Source organism: Plectrocnemia conspersa, unplaced genomic scaffold (genome assembly GCF_051122295.1).
Source record: "Plectrocnemia conspersa isolate PC_06_02 unplaced genomic scaffold, ASM5112229v1 ptg000010l, whole genome shotgun sequence".
Classification (NCBI taxonomy): Eukaryota; Metazoa; Arthropoda; class Insecta; order Trichoptera; family Polycentropodidae; genus Plectrocnemia; species Plectrocnemia conspersa.
This window is the reverse complement of record NW_028277174.1, coordinates 19,942,023-19,962,627: the sequence shown is the minus strand read 5'-3', so window position 1 is coordinate 19,962,627 and position 20,605 is coordinate 19,942,023. Positions and strand designations below refer to the sequence as shown.

Below are 20,605 nucleotides of genomic sequence, written 5' to 3'. Positions count from 1 at the left end.
TTAGGTTTAACGCCTTGCTAGTTTGAACTACACGAAAATCAATCGAAGTCGGTTTCGACACGACACAACAAATAGTCGCCTAATCAAGATGAACTAAGGGATGTGCCAATTGGTGACTGTGTTTGAATACTTTATGAGATGCGACGTGTTCGCATGTTCTACCGAAAGTCAAACCAATCGGAACATTTGAACTGCGTAGATAAAAGATCGGATAGAAGATCAAGCTGTGCCAAAAAAGGTCAGGTCAAAGCTGATAATAAACGATTATAGTTCTCTCTTCCCACCTGTGATACATGTTAATGCCATGTTTTAACTTAACCGTACTATAGTTGATCCCTGATTCTTTATCGATATCGTCCAGTTTGTTTTTAGTTATTTGAATTCAAATCATATGATTTTTTAACTAGTGCGTTACTTAACTGAGATAAATTCATTTATTTTATTACAAAAAATCAGTTACATTATGCCAGGGGCTTGCCCAATGTATTATGCAAATAGACAAGCAACAACTACTAAGAAAGCGGTGAGACACTAAACTGAAATCAAAGTCTATAAATAGATGACATATATTTTATTAATTATAATTTATTATTATGTCATTATGCACGAACAAGCTTGATTTTATTTTATTAATTCATATTCAATCGTGAGATAAGGATAATCTACGAAAATCTATTAAGAATTAAAATTATATAATAATCAATAATTCGGATCTCCTAGACATGATAGATAAACTAGAGTTTATATGGGATTTGAACCCGGGTTTTTAAGGAATTAATTACCGACTTATGCTACTAAGCTAGAGGTCCCCAAACTTATTGAGAGTCGGGATCAAAACTTAGAAAAAAAATTCAATCTGGACCAGTGGATGCGAAGAGAGAAGCGGTGGCTTCTGCGATCTTCGCTGGTCTAAAGTTGAGTCGGCCTCCTCTTGGTTGCAGTCTAAGTTGGAGAGCACTTACGGTTCAAGTATCTTGAACTTCAAAGTATATGTTAAAATGTGAATGTAAGTAGAAGTCTCTGAGAAAATCTCAGAGCAGTTGTCCTCTGACGAAACGTCTGAGGGACAGTATCTTGTTGCCTATGTTCCAGTATCCATAGGTAGAGGCCCCTCCTTAGTAGATTTTGTTGTTCGACACTTTTTCGGTAAAATGACCAATTAAAAAGGGTGGCAAGTTTTTTGGAAATAATTTGCAATTGGGCGCTAGATCAGATTTGGAACGACCTTTTCGAGGGCAAACCCGAATGCACGCATTATTTTTCTCAAGGCGACAGATATTTTAATTTATTGCGTGTACTTTGCGATTTGAGCTGTTAAAAGTTTCCCACGGTGGTGTCCCATTTTAACGAATAAACTCATTTTCCAAGTGTTTGAAAGACACGGCAATTGGAAATTGAAGCCATTTAAAGCGAAAAATTAAATCGCTTTAAATCAATGAGATTCTGGTTATAAACACATTATATATTTTACGCGTGCTAGTTAGGATTATTGCCTTAATTATATGCATCTTAAATGCTTTAACAACCAACGACTTTCTACTACAGAGTTTTGATAAAGCCAACTTTCTCAAAAAATTAGTTTGTGCTGTGGTAATGTTTTAATCTACTTTCAGATTGATTGGCGTTAGTAATGCTAGCTTTTGAATTTTTTTTGTAGATATTATATTGCGAATTAATTATAACTATCAACATAATATTATATAAAAGACGTTTGAAAGAAGGCTATTATTTTACAGCAATAATTTGCTGTAAAATAATAGTTGGATAGACTTTTTGGCAAGAAAATGCAATTATTATATGAAATGTGTTGTTAAAAACATACTCAAGATGCAAATGAACACGTATTTATGGATTGACCTGATAAAGCAGTCTAAAGTAGTTCATATGCATTGTGAATTAGCTGCATATCGAACCACTGAGATTTAAGCTCGTTCCTGCCAAACCTCAGAAAAGTTTTAATGCCAAGTCAGACGTACATGCATAAAATCCAACTTAGTCAGCTGGCAGTATTATGCGGTCGCAACTTGCAAAGCCTGACCTACTTGTTAGCCGTCAGTTTTCAGACGTTCGCTTATCCTCTTCACGGCAATTCTTCCCTTTAACGCCAATAGGGGTCGGGTGGGGTTCGGAAAGGCATCGCATAGAAATCAGTTGGTGTTTTTATGACGTAAAGTCGCGTGGCTATAAACTTCGTCGACGACCTTATCTGGCCGTTTCCCTCTGTCTTCCCGTCCCTTCCGCTACCCTTATTTCACCATCCACCCACCACCCTTCGCTGCAATGACATTTACAAACTCGTTTCACGTGCAACACGATATATCGTAAAGTCGGTGCACGCGATGCGACACACAGTGACTTACTTTACGATGCGAGGGTAGTAGCGTTATTGAATTGTCTTCTACTATTGAATTTTGAAAAGTGTCATATACTGACACAAACATATACATATGTAGTATATACATATTTATGCATGTCAATTTAAATTTTACAGATTTAAATATTAAATATGAAAAAAATAAGTCACTTTACTATTAAAAACATAAAAACCATTTTCTATTTTACATTTTAATATTTTTATATAATTAATGCAAATTTATTATTGATACATTTTTGCAAATATGTTGTTTCTAACACCAGCATTATATTTTTATAATACAGAAAAACATACATTTAGGATTATGATTTTAGGCAATTTTTGCATTATTGTAATGTAATAAATATACACAATTTTTAATGCGTGTGTTGTTTTTGTGATAAGCTGACTTATTGAGAATGTTACGATATGTTTTTAATCAATGATTTATTTTTTGATAAAGAATTGTATCGCCGTGTTATGGAACAGTGAGGAGAGTGAGGATGCTTCGTGAATAATACGACTGTCTGATCCTGTAATTATAGCGACTGATTAGTTTATTCATTTAATTGACACGATTAATGCGATATACGTGTAAACAATGATAATTACATATTAGGGGTACCCAAAAGAAAGGAATAACTTTGACGGTCAGTTGTGACTTATTTGTTCTTGGGGGTCGCACGTTTTTATTTTGGTAGTGTTTGAATTAACATCTGGAGAGTGGGTTACGAACATAACAATAAAAAAAAACACTGCAAGTTTCAACGGAAGATTTCATTCAGAGTAGGGTGTTTTTGCGCACTTTTCACAAAAAAAGATTGGCAACCACAGCAACCAAAAACATTTGTGCCGTCATAAATATTTATGAGCTGATAGAAAATATTTCTGTGAAAATACTTGAATTCACCAAATCGATTATGAGGCGTTACTGTATTTTATAAATTCAGTATTAATATATCTAATATTAGACACATACACTTGCATTCAAAACTAATAATAAACATAGTTTTATTCTGGTGTACTTATAATACAATACTAATACAATTACTTTCGAACCAAAATCGTGTTTTTAAGAGTTTGAATATATTTTCATTAACATTTGTTATATCGATTAAGTGTAAATTGGATAGTTCCATAATTATCACATTTATAGGTTAATTAAATTATAATATCTTGTAGATTAATTAATTAACAGTTTTCATCAATTTATTAATTTATTTATTAATAATCAGACAGTGAATTTGTACATTTTTTAGTATTAGAATGGTGGGAGAAAAATAACATTTATCAAGTAAATTTCAAAGTATGTAGTTAATATATTATAAAGCATTTTTAATTTAAGTAGTATATCTTTCTTAGATTTTTCTACGAGATGTGATTTGTTACACACAGAAGAGAATAAAACAAAACATGATATTTTATTATACCTTTGAACAAAGCCCCTGCACGTATCCAAATCCAAACAATAAATAAAAACTCACATTTACGATCAGCGTCGACACACCAGAGTATTTATTTTATCGTATTTTTACTACCTCTACCCGGAATGACACCACCTGGATAAAAAACACTCTAAAAACAAAATGACTGCATGCAAAAAAAAATACAATACAGAGAGAGCGCCGGCGCTAATAGAGAGAACTCCGCCCTTTTGCACAATATGCAAATGTGTCGCTACAGTTTCGGGGGTTGGGTTAAGGGATGTGGGTGGCTAGGCTTCAGCCGGTTACGACCAGTTTCAAACCTAAGCATGTAAACACGGCCATTTATAGTGTCTAACGCCGTGGGAATGGCGACCGGGGTTTAATGGCTACATAGTTTGCGAGCTGCTTGCAACCAAATCACTTTATAATGACCGTCATCGGCTCTAGGCTATCGTGCAAATATGCGCCTAGAGCCAGGATACACGGACGCAATTAGTCAGGATGTATGGGGTGGTCGTTGGGTTTTGTTATTTTTTTCATTTAGCGCCCCTCGGGGTAGTCAGAATGCACCCGACGGCCGTTTATGCAAATTAAAACTGAAAATTTATGTCGGTTATGGCTTTAATTGTTTTTTTTTTCCACGAAGCACCTGCTGGAAAATGTTATCGTAGTTTCAGCTACATACATTTTAGATTGTATATATTATTATACAAAACGTTTCCACTTCGACTCAAATTTTAAAATGAAATTTTGCGAAATAATTCGTTGTGATTTTCCAAGAAATTGTGATGTATATCAGTAAGGTTCTATTCAAGACGATTTATATTATACATATTGGTGAACGGTACAATGCATAATTACACTGCCTTTCAATAATCAATATTCATATTACTGATTTAATTAAAATTATATCTACAAGATCTTCACAATAAAATATCAAATTGATATAATAAAATTAATAACACATCTGATTATTCTAAGAATGTGTTACGCCTCAATACTCCCAACAACATATTTTATTTTTCTGTGTCGGCTAAGTTAATTATTTTTGTTTATACTATCTATCTGGCAACTATCAGTTTTTACTATTATTAATTAATCTAAGCAATTAATGCAAAAAAGAATAAATTGCCTATAAAATAATATTTAATTAAAAATAATTGATGGTAATTTTTTTGTATTTTATAAAATATGTGTAACACAATGTTGTGCGAATTACTGATCAGGGAGGGCGTCAAAAAGAATAATGCTTCATTTATTATTACATAATTTTTGATCAGAGACGTCATTACAGTCTTTTTAAACCATCAAAATTAAGATCAGCTGCGTTTGAATTAATTCAGGCAAATTAATCATTTTGTAGAATTCATTATACATACAATAGCTAATAATGTTTGGAACAAATTTGATCTACATAAAGATCTGATCGGCGTTTATTTTGCGTGAATTTGCAAATTAAATCAACCGAATAATCCAATTATTAAATTTACGTATTGAAACAACAAATATTGAAACGTAACACAAACTTTACAAAAATTTGCCACGCACACCTGTTTTTGAGATAAGCGTATAACAATAATGAAGAATGGGCATTTTCAGCATTTTTTTCGTTCAACGAACGAATTCTGCGAATTTCGGTCATAGTAGGTTCCCAATTTGTGGTATGACCGGATATTTTACGAATATTCGATCAATTATTTGAATATTTATATAGTTTAAAATCATCCGAATAATTAAAGTAATCGAATTTTCGATTAAAAAATCTCTACAACAGACTAAAAGCACGATGTAAATCATTGACAGGAATTTAATTAATTTTAAATTATTATTATCGCTTACAATCAATATGTGTATGCACGATGATTATTCATCACAATATTGAACCGTAAGATAAAGAAAATCTATGAAAACTTAAATGGTAATGATCCATCAGAATTATAATTGTATAATAATTACTAAATCTGATCTCATGGACACGATAAAAGTAAAAACATACGTATCGTGCTAATATATAAAAAAAAAAAAATTAAAATTCATTATTACAATGACTTTATTTAAACTTAATAAATTTATTTAATATTTAAGCTTAAATAAATTTATTTAAGCTTGGAACTATATAAGATTATTTGTATGTATTTTATTATAGTAAACTTGCCCTGTATTGATATTAAAAACATTTAGTTTACATTTATAGAGCACGATTTTCATAATGCAAATTATAGGTTTATGTTCTGGTGCATTATTTATTAAATATCTACATAAATTTCTAGTGTATATATAATTTTGTATAATGCAACACGAACATATACAAATATTTCTTGAAATCTTGAGCATAAATAAGCATGCTATCAAATATTTAACAACACCACAAATATTACGTTTAATTTCAAGCAACACATAAAGGCTAATATGTAAATAAATCAAATTGTTTTATTTTTACGTCGTATTTACGTTATAAAATGTATATAAACGAAAAGGGTTCTACTGTTTCAGCTTAATGAAATTCAAGTAAAATTTGTACAATATAAAATAAACACGCTTCCTAATTAAAAGTCTTGTTTAGATATGATCTTAATTGCCTAGCTTTTCATGTATATATTTTTATCCCAATTTTACTTTTAATTTGTGATTAAATACAATACATTAATACTTGACAGCTTTCATTACAATAGTTTCAAGCGACAATAGCTCGGAATAGTATTATTTAACCCAATTTGTTACGTGACTCCTCTACCTGTGAATGTATACAGTGCACAAACGCAATTGAAATTCATTGGACCTAACTAGAAATCTGAAGTTTACATCATATATAATATGTATGTACATAGTAAGTTGTAGTTTATTAGTAGGACAGCGAGTTTAATATTGTTTAATTAAATAATAAAACCGACGGTTATGACGGGCTTATTCTGGGTTCTTCAGAATTTAATTCTTAATAATAGCCTCTGTGCAAAAAACACTTTGCTTGGGTAAATTGAAAAATTATAAAGAGACTCGTAAAATTACATAAGTCGTAAATTTTCGTATTAAACCATCAAATGTACGAGAGGGGTCCATATAAACATTTGCTATTATTTGTATTGGTATTTTAACATACTTTTAACATTCATATTTATGTTGCATATATATTAAAGGTAGAATACGGTTTCATTAATTTTCAATTCAAACGTACGTTCTGTGCTCATGATATGTACTTACTTAGCAGTGGTTGAATCCCACATTAGGTATGAAATTATTTTTAAGTGCCCTCAGTACGACTCAAAATTAGCTTTGAATTTTTATTAGTGTTACTAAAACTTTCTCAGTCTTATTTTTATTATTAATAATTAGCCTGACAGGCGTAAGCCCAATACGCTATAATAGGGGAAATTTGTACCATCTGAGTAAGTCAATCAGATATAATGAATACCTGAAAATAAGTATTAACTACGAGACTGAAAGTCTAGGAATATGTAACATCTATATTATTAATTATAAATTATTATGTAATATAATTTATAAGCAAAAATATGTCACTGCAGCTGGGCCGGTTTTTTTATAATTGCACATTTTTTTGTAAATAAAAATTTGCCGCTGCTGGGGCTCGAACCCGCAACCTCAGAGTTACTAGTCTGAGACGTTACGGACTCACCCAACATTTAATCACATTTTTATAGTGTTTATGCATTAGTTATTAATTTGTATGAATTGTAACAAAATCAAAGGATTATGCATAACAAATTACTTATCTTTTCAAAACAAAAAATAAAAATATAATAGCTACATTTCTTAAACCAAAAGTTGGAAATTCTCGAGAATAGAAGAATTGTCCACAGCTCCATTCAGTAATTGGTAGAAATGTTTGGCAATATACAATTTACTACGAGAACAGCAAATCATTGTTGTCAAAGTGTTGGGTTTGATAAACAATAGTAACCTCAGAAATATTTTCTGGATTTCTTCAATCATGAAAAAATTTGGTTTTGCAAAGGGTCCAAATTAAGGATTCTGATTCAAGATTGCTACGAAAAAAAGAATTACTGATAGGTAATCAAAGTGAATCGCCTTGCATATAATAAAGCCGAGTATCTTAGAAGACACAGATATTAAAATGTAGAGAGAATTTTAACTTTGCCTTAAACGAAATTTTGAGGTCTCTAGTGGAAATATTGTAATACAGTTAATTTTCATCTAACATTAAATATCTGAAAAGCGACACAAAATGGCACTTTGTAATGTTCGTTTCTACAAAAAATCTAGATCAAGTTAGAAATCGTTCGTACAATTTTGAACACTTTCAAATTATTTAAGAGCATATTTATGTCGTCTATTTATAGTAGAAACAACATTGGTCCTAGTATGAAACCCTGCGGATCTCCATAAAGGGTGAAATAAATTCTAAATTGGCGCAAATATTTAGAAAATTCAAGATTCGAAAGTTTCATAGCGAAATGCAGCGATAAACCTTTTGTTAAAGGATTTTTTAAACTACATAAAGATAGTATCTATTGAGTTCCCGTATCTGAATTTAATCACCATCTTCAAGAAGGATATAATGTGAATGACTGTGGATCTTATGGGACGAAAACCATATTATTGATTCACCAAAATTTAATGGCAGTGATCGTAATTATATTTGTGGAGTGTTATTTCAAATAATAATAAGTCTTTTTGAAATATTTTACTCACATGGCGCGAGAAGAGACTAGAAAAAAAATCTTCGTATTAGCTGATCAAAAATTTGACAGATAGTATGGTTTAGTGTCTTATTGGAAAATAATAAAAAAATGACATTTGTCATTGTCAGATTTTTCTTTGGACTTTTCGTACGAAAATTGTAACGTTTGTATTTAAGCAATTATTCGGCCGGTTTTGGTAAAAACCATTATATTTATAACGAGCTATGTTACAGTCGGTTTAATTATTTCTGTAAAAAAACCATCCTATGATTATGTGACGTTTAATATGACCTAAATCTAAAATCGCGTGCAATCAAATGATTTATTATGTAAAATATCATAGAGAAACGCAATTAGATTTATATTGCTGAGAAAACGCAAGTGCATTAGTATAATGAGCAAGACATACTTTATTAAAATATAATATTATACCTCGATAAACGCTGTTGACTGATTATTTACTTATTTTAACTTCATTACACGATACTCTTATAAAAAGGCATTAAATATACAATCTGCATAATCGAAAATGCTTAGCGTCCACCGTTCAAATTATGCACTTAACGCTTCGTTAATTTTCCACTTTCCTGCTTTTCGATAAGCAACCCGTACACGTCCGGCAATACAGTGACTGCGACGGTTATACATGTAAAATTTGATTATATACAAAAGTTTTCCGAGCGGTATTCGTATAATTGGCGCCGTTTAATAATTCTGGGTCTGCAATTAAAATAGAATTAATATTCATCCCAGATTCTTAACCGGCTGTAAATCCCGGCTGAACCTTTTCCTTGTGTTTTTCTTCTTGGTTCAACATTATGCACTAAGACCTAGGGGGCCATTAGGCGCCTTCACTTTTATTAATTTCGTTAGGCCTCTGCCCCGTTTCCGTGAGGTTCGACTCAATTACGAGCTTGTTACCCGCGATTTTCTTCTCGAGCTTTCGTTAGGGGACTCTCTCTGGAAGCCGTTAATCCCATCGCAGTTAGTTGTAGTGGCTTCATTAATCAATTGCTCGAAATTTCTAAGTGCTGGTAGACCGTATAGGAAGCTAAAGCACAATTCGTCTACCATTTTAATTCCATAATAATATTCACTATCATAGACATGATTTTCAACGAATTAATAAATCATACTATGATTTTAAATAAAGTTAAAGCTTTTACTATTATAAAATAAAATTAAGTTTAAGCAAATATTATCGATATACCAAAATAAACATTATTCTTTTTAGGTATTTGATTTTAATCCTGCGCCGGCTTTCATATACAAATCGGGTATTACTACTCCCAATCGATACAATGAGCCAAATATACATTTACATGCTACTTATATTCTGCAACTACTGTGCCATTTTAATTGCTCTAATTCTATAAAAAAACATGCCTTTGAATGATCTAACGAAAGTAGTTTTGTAAAAAAATATTTAGTATTCTAAAATATCTAATCAAGTTCTAATAATAATTAATTAAAAAGAATATATTATGTTATGGTAGCACTAAAAACTTTTTTAATAACCATTACGTTACAAACAAATCAACTGGGATTTAACCCTTTGTATGCCACGGACGCCGTACGAAGCTCGGAGGAGTCGCGACCGTATTGCCACGGCCTTCACAAAAACTCCCATTTATGCAAGACTGTCTAGGTATATAGAGCCATCTATGGAGAAACTAAATTGGCAAGATTAATAATTACGCTATTGTTTTTTGCCTGTTAAATAATGTAATCTATAATCTATAGAAAAACATATTAGTATTTAATATAATTTGTGCAAATTCGCATAAAGTCAATTACAGAAAACTTTAATTTTTTCATACATTTGATTAAGTGTAATAATCACGCAGAAATGATTGTAATTATAACGGGAGAAAAATATAGTAAAAATTTTCATAAAACTTTTTACAAACGTTTAAAATTAAAAATTGCTTTTTTGTCGAAATTGCTTTTTTAGTCTAATATTCTTTCTTTGACGATCACTTATGAGCTCACTAGACTAAAAAACATATTAATCAAACAAGAAGATTAGCATTTTAAAACTAATAGTAAAAAATATACAGAATAAAAATATATTTTTTAGGAAGCAGCGAAAATATTTATGATTCACTTAAAAATAAATTATATCTTATTTAGAATTTAATATCTCACTACCATGGTAACTAAATTGATGTTTTACTGGCAAAATATACTTTTAGAAAGCATCCAAAATATTACTTATTCTCTCAAAGATAAAAAACTATAGAAGGTTTCAACCGTTTTCACAATTTGTTATATTTTTGCGGTCATTCGAACAAACGAAAAAAGAGATACCGCCGAAAATACTACTCTAAAAGGACGCGAGGTAGGAAATAAATACTACCCTGCGCACATTACTATTGTTCTTTGAATCTTTGGTTACCAATCGCCGGAGTGGCCATCTGAACCGTTCCTATAACTTTTTTTGTGCGCCATTTTAAATTTTTCTAATATGTGAAGGAGCACCTATTTATGCCATAAGTTATTTAAATATTATTTCACTAGAAATATATTTCTAATAAAATACATATATTCTTTTAATTAGATAAAAAACATTAAATGCCTTACTCTACCATTGCAAATAAAATATTACATTATGGTTCATTTAATTAACTGTAGTATTTATGGTAAAAAACTATATAATTGTATAAAAAGTATTAAATATAAAAATATATAAAATAGCACATTAACCCGTTTTTAAATATTAATAGCATCATAACTGATACAAATAATATTTTTGTTAAAAATTCTGAAAAATATTTCAAAGCCAATTATATATATTTTTTAAATATTTCAACATAATACAATATGATAAATTTTAGATGACAGTATAAAACTACATATGTTATTACGTTACACTTTCATTATTACCATTGTGAGTTTTAGGTGTGTTCCGGATCATTCAATATAACGTACATGATATATAATAGGTGTACCGGAAAAGAATGTCGTTTTTTTAATAAAACAATTTAGTGCATTTAATGTATTTATTACTAAAACTTAGTATAAAATATAATTGCCATCGTTTGATATAACTTCCTTCCACCTCTCAGTCAATTTTTTAATACCACTTTCGTAAAATTTAGCTGGTTTCGATGTAAAATACTCAGATATGCCTTTTTTGACATCCTCATAATTTTTATATTTTTTTCCGTTTAAAAAGTGTTGCATTGACCGGAACAAATGGTAATCCGATGGAGCAAGATCCGGTGAATATGGTGGGTGACGTACAGTTGTCCAACCTAGGGCTTTAATTTTTTCTTTCGTAATTTTTGAGGTATGCGGTCGTGCATTATCGTGCTGTAAAAACACTTGTCCACGATTAGCCAGTGCAGGTCTCTTTTTTTTTATTTCTGCGTCTAAACGCTCTAGTTGATCACAATACACTTGGGCGTTAATTGTCTGTCCGGGTTTTAATGTTTCAAAATAAATTATTCCCTTGCAGTCCCACCAAACAGACAAAATAACTTTTTTTGCAGTGAGCCCGGGCTTAGGGGTAGGTTTTGGTACCTGGCCATTTGAAAGCCATTGTTTCTTGCGTCTTTGGTTTGAATACAACACCCATTTTTCGTCACCAGTTACAAGATGTTGTAGAAATGGAGTTTTGGTATTTAATTCCAATAACTCAGTGCACGCGTTTAGACGCTCACCTAGATTTTTCACTTAATTCATGAGGTATCCATTTTTCTTGTTTCCACGTCTTGCTAATTTTTTTTATATGCTCTTGCACGCTTGACCATGAACATCGGAGTTGCTCCGCGAGTTCTTGAATCGTTGAAGATGGATTTTGCTGAATCAGCTCAGTTAAAACATCGCTATCCACTTTAACAGGTCGACCACTTCCAGGGTTATTTTTTAGATCAAAATTGCCGGATTTAAGTTGTTTAAACCTTCTCTGGCATTTACGAACATTCAAAATATCTCCCAGTAAATCACAAATATTTTTTGTAACACGTGTTGCACTTTCTTTCTTCATGAAATGGTAAAGCATAAAATTTCGAATAAATTTCTCATTCGGTACAAAGGTCTCCATTGCATATAGGGTTGTAATATTTTTTGTTTATAAGTCCTAGTACACTCCAGGTATACGCAGTCAGAGAAACAACACAGAACACCTTGTAAAAGTTCAACTGATGAAGCACAACTGACCACTTAAAAGCGATAACAAAAAAAACGACATTCTTTTCCGGTACACCAATATACACATGTGCTTTTATTGTACATGGTATACGGTTATTCGACTTTTGGCTTAATCGACAGCGATAATTTAGAGTTAGCTTAAATGGTGCAGAACAATTCAATTCGATTCGCAGACGATGAGAATACCAGAGCAACTATGCAAGAAATTGAGGGGTGAACGAGCAACGAATATACGAATTTGCTCGATTAGTTTAGATGCAGAAACTAGATAGGATTGCATTAACCAGAAATTATTACTTATGATACGTATTACTACCTGATGCGTTCACGCAAAATATCGCTTCTTTCGATCACGGCATAATCCGTTTGTGTCACAGAAGCTAATTGAGTTGTCATGTCCGATACAATAAGCCAATATAAATGCGAAGAACTTATATTTCGTGACAGCCAAAACCGGCTGATGGATTGACGTCGCAAATTGAACGCCGGACTGGCTTGAATGGATTTTCCGAGTTTTCCGCTTCTATCCTATCCACCGACCGGCAAAGCAATTCCAAACCCTCGAATTTCCCTTTCAACAATGCTGGTGGTTTCCTATTTATAAGGTGGCTTTCCTGTGTCGTCTATTTTTTATGGATCTGTCATTATTAGAGAACGTAGCTTTTGAACTACGCAAAGTTAGATAATATTATGTGCAAACCCAAGAAACTTTGGTTTATTGCATATAATTAACGTCTACTTGTCTTAGGATATTTAATCCCGTTATCTTGCAAGCGCAGTGTTTTCTTATTGAACACAAGGATTATAATATTAAATTATTTTGTACTTATTTTAATTTAGTATAATATATGCTTAAAGTAAGACATGAAACTCATATATTACAAAGTTGTAACTAAATTATATGGTAGCGTATAAGGCAATAATAATGACACAATAGATCAGCGAGTTAGGAGGTGAAACGAATTTTGTTTTAATAAACAGATTTATTAGAGCAGATGTGGGGTGACAAAAAATATGTTCACGTTAGTATTGTTTAAAATTTTACATTAAAAATGATAAATGTAATTCCAATTTTTTTAACTATAAATAGTATTAGAGAATAATTTATTATTATGTAACTGACTTATTTGTTATTTTATTTAAAATTCAAGATAAATGGTACTTATATTATAAAAATATGAAATGCACAATTTCTATAGAATATAATTTATTCCTAATATATTGTATCATCTAATAATTCTAAAAAGTGACAGTGTAAAATAATATATGTACACGTCCAAGTAAAATATTTTTACGTATTTGTGTCAGTAACTTTTTTTATTAGATTTATGTATTATATAAAAATATATTCTATGCCTAAATCGTGACGAAGCCAGTGTGCGGATAATGTTGCAAAAAATGTAGCCCAGTAATAATATATTGGCACATCTTCGTCTACGTTTCATCAGGTAGGCAATATCTGAACTTTTCGATGATTTATGAGGTCAGAACTACCACCGTCACGTACACACTACACAGAGAGCCTTTATTAAAATTCTAACCGAACAAAAGTCCGACGTGATTGATTGGCCAAATTTTACGATACCGACTCGATTAAATAACGTGCCAAAAACGTTGGCAAGGGCTCTTTAATTGGGTCCTCGAGCGACCTCTAGTCGAAAGGTCCCGAACTCCGAACATCCTTCGGTTTGTTTTGTTTCTCGGAAACTTTCCGGCCATCACGATGTGAAAGATAATATACGGTATTATATTTGTACGTACGTCTGAGTTCAACTTTCGCAAGTTAATTTAATACTTTTGCCGTGATATTATTATTATTATTATACCGTGATTCTTAAATTGAGTTTATTCTCTCTGTATATAATTACCATGAAAATAATATTTTTTTGTATACATAATAAATATTTGTTATGTGTAAATAATTAATAAATTAATATATTCCCAGATGCTTTATGAATTGTTAAGCTATTTAAAATGTTAATATCCCCATTATTATTATGATGCTACAGTATAATGTGTAAACACTACATAACTGTTTCGACGTTAATTTGATAACATACTAATATTGTGTCAAGCGCGATAATAATGTTTCGATAAAATAAAATTATAGGGTGGAAAATAATTTTGAATCAAAAAATTCCATTATAAAAGTACTGCATATTAACATTAATACTACATATGCATGATCAGGCTTGCCGAGAGGGGACAAATTCCTGGGGCCCGACTCTAGAAAAATTTAGTAACAAGAATATATTTATAAAAAAAAATTAAAATTGACCTCAAATAATGTATCTGAACTAAACTACAGTTGTTTGAGATGTACCTATATACTAATTTACTTCAGGTATAAGTTCTTTTAGCCCTTTTTTATACATATTATACAAAACATAAAAGGAGTGGAACATTGCCTTCAAAAGCACCCACATTCTAGGTAGTACTTTCATAATAAACATTATTATTCAAAGGGACAGATTGTAGTTTTTTCTCGCGGCTCCGTTTGTGTTAAAAGTTGTATGTAAATTATTATTTACTTAATTGTTTTTTGAGAGGAAATATTCAGCGACTCTAAATTTGTAGGAGTAAATTAAAGTATTCGATATGAAAATTCAGATCGAATACCTAGAGAAATAATGAAAAATCAACAACAGCACATTTTGTAACATATGTTTGTTCAATTCACGATTTTTTGTAAGACAGTCAACCAGAAAGACAAACTTTGCGACTTATGTAAACTTAAATACTCCCTTTAGGCAGATTAATTTTGTTTGGAATTCGTTTCCATCAGCACTTCATCAATAACCAAAAAGGCAGCCGATTTGCTCTTCACGTCAACCACGGTCTAACTATGACTTCCTAAATCTAGATATCAATTTAATCTTCAGAGACGATTGGATTCTTCAGATGCAAATAAGGCTACGAACTTCAAGTACATACAATAATTACCCAAAATATTCGTAGACTTAAAAAGAACGTGGCACAACAAAATAATTTTTGTTTACAATAAAATTAATTAAGTATAGTATTTAGATTATTAATTTGTTAATGTACTAAAGTTTATTATTAAAAGTAAATTAAAAAAACTTTCACAAGCATATTGTTAATAGCTATGAATTTTTCCGAACGTAAAGTAGATTATTTTTTTTCCGTTACATAATCAACAATTGTGGTAATTGGCAATTAATTTTTTTTATAAAAAATCGTTAATATATAATTTTAAAATCAATAACTAGTTGATTGCTTGATAATAATTGGAGTAACGAAAAGAAAACGAATCTCTAGGGCAATTAAAAGCAATGAAAATATAAAAATACTATCCAAAAAGGTCATTGTAAATTCATTATGACACAAAATTTCCATTTGCGTCACTACGGTTTTAACCCCCTCAAACCTGAATTTTTATTATTCGTAGAAAAAATATGTTGGTTAAATTCTTTTATTAGGACCATTAAAGGGCATAAAAAAATATATGTTTGGTAGCAAAATCCAATGTGTCAATTTTTTGCAAAATGGCGACAAGTATAACATTTTAAACACTCATAACTCAGTAGGCTTAAATTTTAACGAAAAGACCGCTATAAATGAAACGTTTAAAAGCCTAAACTACATTCAAATAAAATATAAAAAAAATAGATTTTTTCTTAAAAACAAGCAATGTATCAGTTCGATCGGACCCTCATACGAGCCATTTTGAGACTTTCAGAAGAGTTAACTCTCTTAACTGCTTAGTTTTAAAGATTAAAAATTAAATTTTTAGTATCGTATAGAACTACCAAGCACCCCCTATACGTTTTGTATTAAAAAATATATAATTTATTTTTACAAAATGGCGGCTAATGTAAAAATTAAAAGTATCATAACTTTGCAAAATGAAATCATACTGAAAAATGTCGTATGCAAAAAGTGTTTAGAAGCTTAATTTGCATTAAAAAACAATTTTTAATTATTTTTTTTAATAAAAAACGAGTCTTACGGTAAATTGACCGCGCCTTCGAACGAGCTTTTATGCGACTTGGCATATAGTTAACGCTCGTATTTGGTTCTTTTTAAAGATATAGACCTGAATTTTTGATACAAAATAATGCTTTTGAATATACTTACGATACCGTTTAAAAAAATTTAAAATAAAAAAAAAAGTTTTTTTTTTCCAAAACACGTTTAGTGTTGAGTCGATCGACTCACCATTCTTTTTGTTTAATTTTTTATTTAATACATAAAAAATATTTTATTGTATTTTGAAATAATATGGTGTTCACTGTGATGTATAAAAGGTCCCCGTAAAAATAAATCGAAAATGGGTTTAAAGACAAGCAATAAATTATTGTACATTGCAATGTGCACTGGGTCTGAGGAGGTTACATTTGTGATCATTCCAAACACCATTAATAGAATTATTAATTATTTACTAACCGGTTTGATAAAGACATAACTTCGCCCTCAACCCCGAATCTCTGATATGAAAAAAATGTACATTTAGAGCACGTAACGTTAGCACAGAGCGAGAAACACATTCTGCGTTTGTTGTATAAGAACGACCCTCATGCTTTTGGCGAGGATAACGGCAAGGGCGTGACGTATACGCTCAAACCATTTTATACACTCGACCCTTGTGTCTATACAATTCCAAGTATATCGGCGAAAGTATGACGTCAGTAGTCCCTAGTAATACGTGCAGCAGGCGTTGCGCGTGACGCAATTTTTTTGCAGCTCTTATTATTTATGATGGATTCTTTTATTTTTTGATGAGCCGGAAGACCCAAAGGTTACGTTTGGGTAGCACGAGGTCTCCTGAATATGTATATTGCGGTACGTAATGCAATAACTTTGATGCACCATCCAAATGACGGTCCTAAAAATATGTTTATAAATTAATATAATATGAAAAAGATCAGAAACATCCGTAATTATACATAAAGTTCGTTTCTTACATGTTTAATTTTGCATAAATGGAAAGACAGATTACGGACCTTCACACGTTCGCAAGGAGATTATTCATGGCGTTTTTTTAATCCTGACACGAGCACCCAGACCAGACTAGACGTCACGTAGTATAATGGCAAGGAGGCGCGAAGTTTTCCAAATTTGTATAATTTTTTTCACCACTCTCGTAGTCTGGTCTCGCGTGGCTCTTCGCTCCGTTTAATGCGGAGCGGTGAAAAACTCGCTTGAAAATTACTCAGGAACGCCCAGGAAACGGATTGTTCCGCTTTTTCATTTCTAAAAGTGGCAGAGGATGCTCGTGGAAGTTTTTAGAATGGCGCAGCCGTATGCGTTGGTATTACATATGCTTAGGTAGGTATGTATTTACATTGGACTGCGGTGTTAAAGCTCAGAATTGACCCTAATTGAACCTACCGAGCGGATCCGCCGACCTAATAATCGTTCGGAAATGAGTCGCAGTGCACAATGTGGGCATTTAACGCTAAAGCGCACATGTATACCGCCATTAAAATATTAATGATTATAATTGTAGATATTTAGTCCAGAATATGCATGTTACATGATTTTATCTAGTTTGGATCGTAATTTCGCATAAGGCTGATATGGCCTGAAATAAAGTTTATGAATAACATTATAAATATATATATACTCATATCAATAGCCTTAAATGTAAATTGACTAACTTTAATCTTAAATTGAAATGACTCAATGATACTACTTTGCTTCCGACAAACTGCTATATTGGGTTGATGCGAAAGTTATTGCCGAAACTTCTCGCAGAAATTGTGAATAGTCGTATCTCGATTTTCACGCCATCTTAAAAGGAACGCTCATTTTTGTTACGTATTCAATCTTGTAACAACTCTAAATAAATATATAAAAAATCAATAATAAAATAATTTACTGTATTGCATGATATAATAATATTGAAAAGGAAGTAGTGCAACTACAGCGACTACATTAATCACATATACGGTGAATGTGTGAATTTGATTGACCTCAAGATATTGACCAATCCATGCTCTGGGGATAATGTCAGAGCGTTTATGTGCTGCATAATTTATCACAGACGAATTCAATATATTCAATTGAAAACGGTTCTTGGATCGTATTGTAATATATGTTTGTTCAATTCGCGATTTTTTGTAAGACAGTCAAACAGAAAAACAAACTTTGCGACTTAGATAAACTTAAATACTCACTGCAGTTTCTGAACGCACTGCATTTTCCAGACAGATATTTATGCACCTGCAAATCTGCAAAGCTTAATTCAAAATTTCACACCGAATTAACGAATCAGACATATTGCTCAACTTTAACACATGCTTTTTTTCACATAGCGTAATTTACGTTAAAACGAAGAAAATCTTTAAGTTCTCAACTCAGAAATCTTGTATATGCTATAAGTTCATATACACAAAATATTATGTATCTAGACTACCCAGAAATTTATTCCTGGGAATTCCCAGCTTTTGTACTGTTTCGAGAAGTAATGAAAAATTGAGGAAAATAACAGCTCATTAGTTTAATATATTTTTGACAAATGCTTGCCAATGTTGTAAATAAGAACTATTTTCGAAACTCACAAAAAAATATTTGAAAGACTTTTTTCTTATTTTAATAGTTAGGAATCGGATACTAAAATAGTTAATGAAGATAATACTGATAAAGATGTTATTAATATGACGTTAAAACGTTTAATTTTAGTCGACAACTTTCTATGCTCCTGTATCGTCTAAACATGGTAAAACTTTATAAATGAGTTGAACCTATCTAAATTTTAGTTCTGAAATATGCTGTAGTTTGTACTAATTAAAGCATATTCTTCAAATTTATATTCCGTTAAATAAACCTCGATGGAATATGTTTTTCATTTATTTTATGAAAAAATTAGTAGGGCAATTATTGTCATTTTAATATCTCTATATTTTATCACATTAGTTATATCATAATCATAATTTAATATCCATATTTTATCACGCACCCTTCGCCAAAATTTAATTTAAAACTGGCAAAGTATCAAAAGCAGTGTTGTTATTAACATACCATGTATCATAAAATCATAAGTATGTATAAAAAAATGAAAATATTATCATGAATACGAACGTTTATAACACAAAATTAATTATGACTATGAACTTTCATAAGTACTTTCTATATACATTATGTGTTTATTAAGATGAATATATTACACGCATATTTTTGTATGATAGATATACACATATTTAAATAAAATATTTTTTTTCATAATAAGAATAACACTTTAAAATTCATATTCTAAATAAACGCCAAATAACTAATAGATATTAAAAATCGACTAGTATTAAAAATATTTATGAACTGTTTGAATACTAATATGCTTTATAAACACACACTATCTGGATAAATTAAAAAATCTAGAAAGATTAACTGTAATTATAAAATGTAATTTATTTTACAGCTCAAATAGAATCTATCAAAAAAAAGTAATTAGGCGTGAAATTGTCATTTAATCCACGATCTGAATGGATTTTACCGTATAAAACTCAATTAGACGGATTAGAGCTGTAACGAATGAAAGAAACTCCATATATACCATGCTTGTTCAGTATATGTATATATGAGAGATTTTTTATCTGTGAACACGATGCACTAGTCATAAACGCGAAATGAGCATAGTCTGATGAAGATCAAAGAGTAGAGGGTCATTCAGCAGGTTAGCGCAGTCAGAGTTTCCTTTGACTCTCAAGTAGCCAGCTTTCACGTAACTTTAAGCAAAAATGTTTACACACAGCAGAAGCCACTCGCGTCAAGGTTTACTGAATAAATATTACGTTTTCAGGCGACCGTCGGACATATCGTTATGGATGTGATTTCGACGGCATACATAAAGTTTGCACATTAGTGCAGTCTGTCTATGTGAGCGATTCAGGACCTATGGTTCTGGGGAATACCGACAGTACTTATTGATTTGAGCGCATGTGGTCTGAGCGCTCTGTAATCCGATACGGTTGCATTACATATTAATGGTGCTTTATTCTAGTTGTATTGATTTCACAAATACATCCGAAAACAAAGGCAAGGAAAAAAATAAT

At 31.2% G+C, this 20,605-nt stretch overlaps 2 protein-coding genes across 8 annotated transcripts in view; one reads left to right on the top strand and one right to left on the bottom strand.

The window, feature by feature from the left end:
* Window positions 1-20,605, bottom strand: part of LOC148230891 (uncharacterized) — a 155,579-nt gene that overhangs the window by 5,958 nt on the left and 129,016 nt on the right. The window contains exon 1 of one of the 7 annotated variants that reach the window (XM_088193832.1): window positions 3,784-3,800. The exons of the other annotated variants lie outside the window; for them this stretch is intronic. The gene's annotated coding sequence lies outside the window, so the exon portion shown is untranslated. Of the gene's footprint in view, window positions 1-3,783; window positions 3,801-20,605 lie in introns of those variants that run through there. 7 annotated transcript variants of the gene reach the window in all.
* The window catches only part of LOC148230892 (uncharacterized), a 54,275-nt gene that overhangs the window by 14,529 nt on the left and 19,141 nt on the right, over window positions 1-20,605 (top strand). The window lies entirely within an intron of this gene.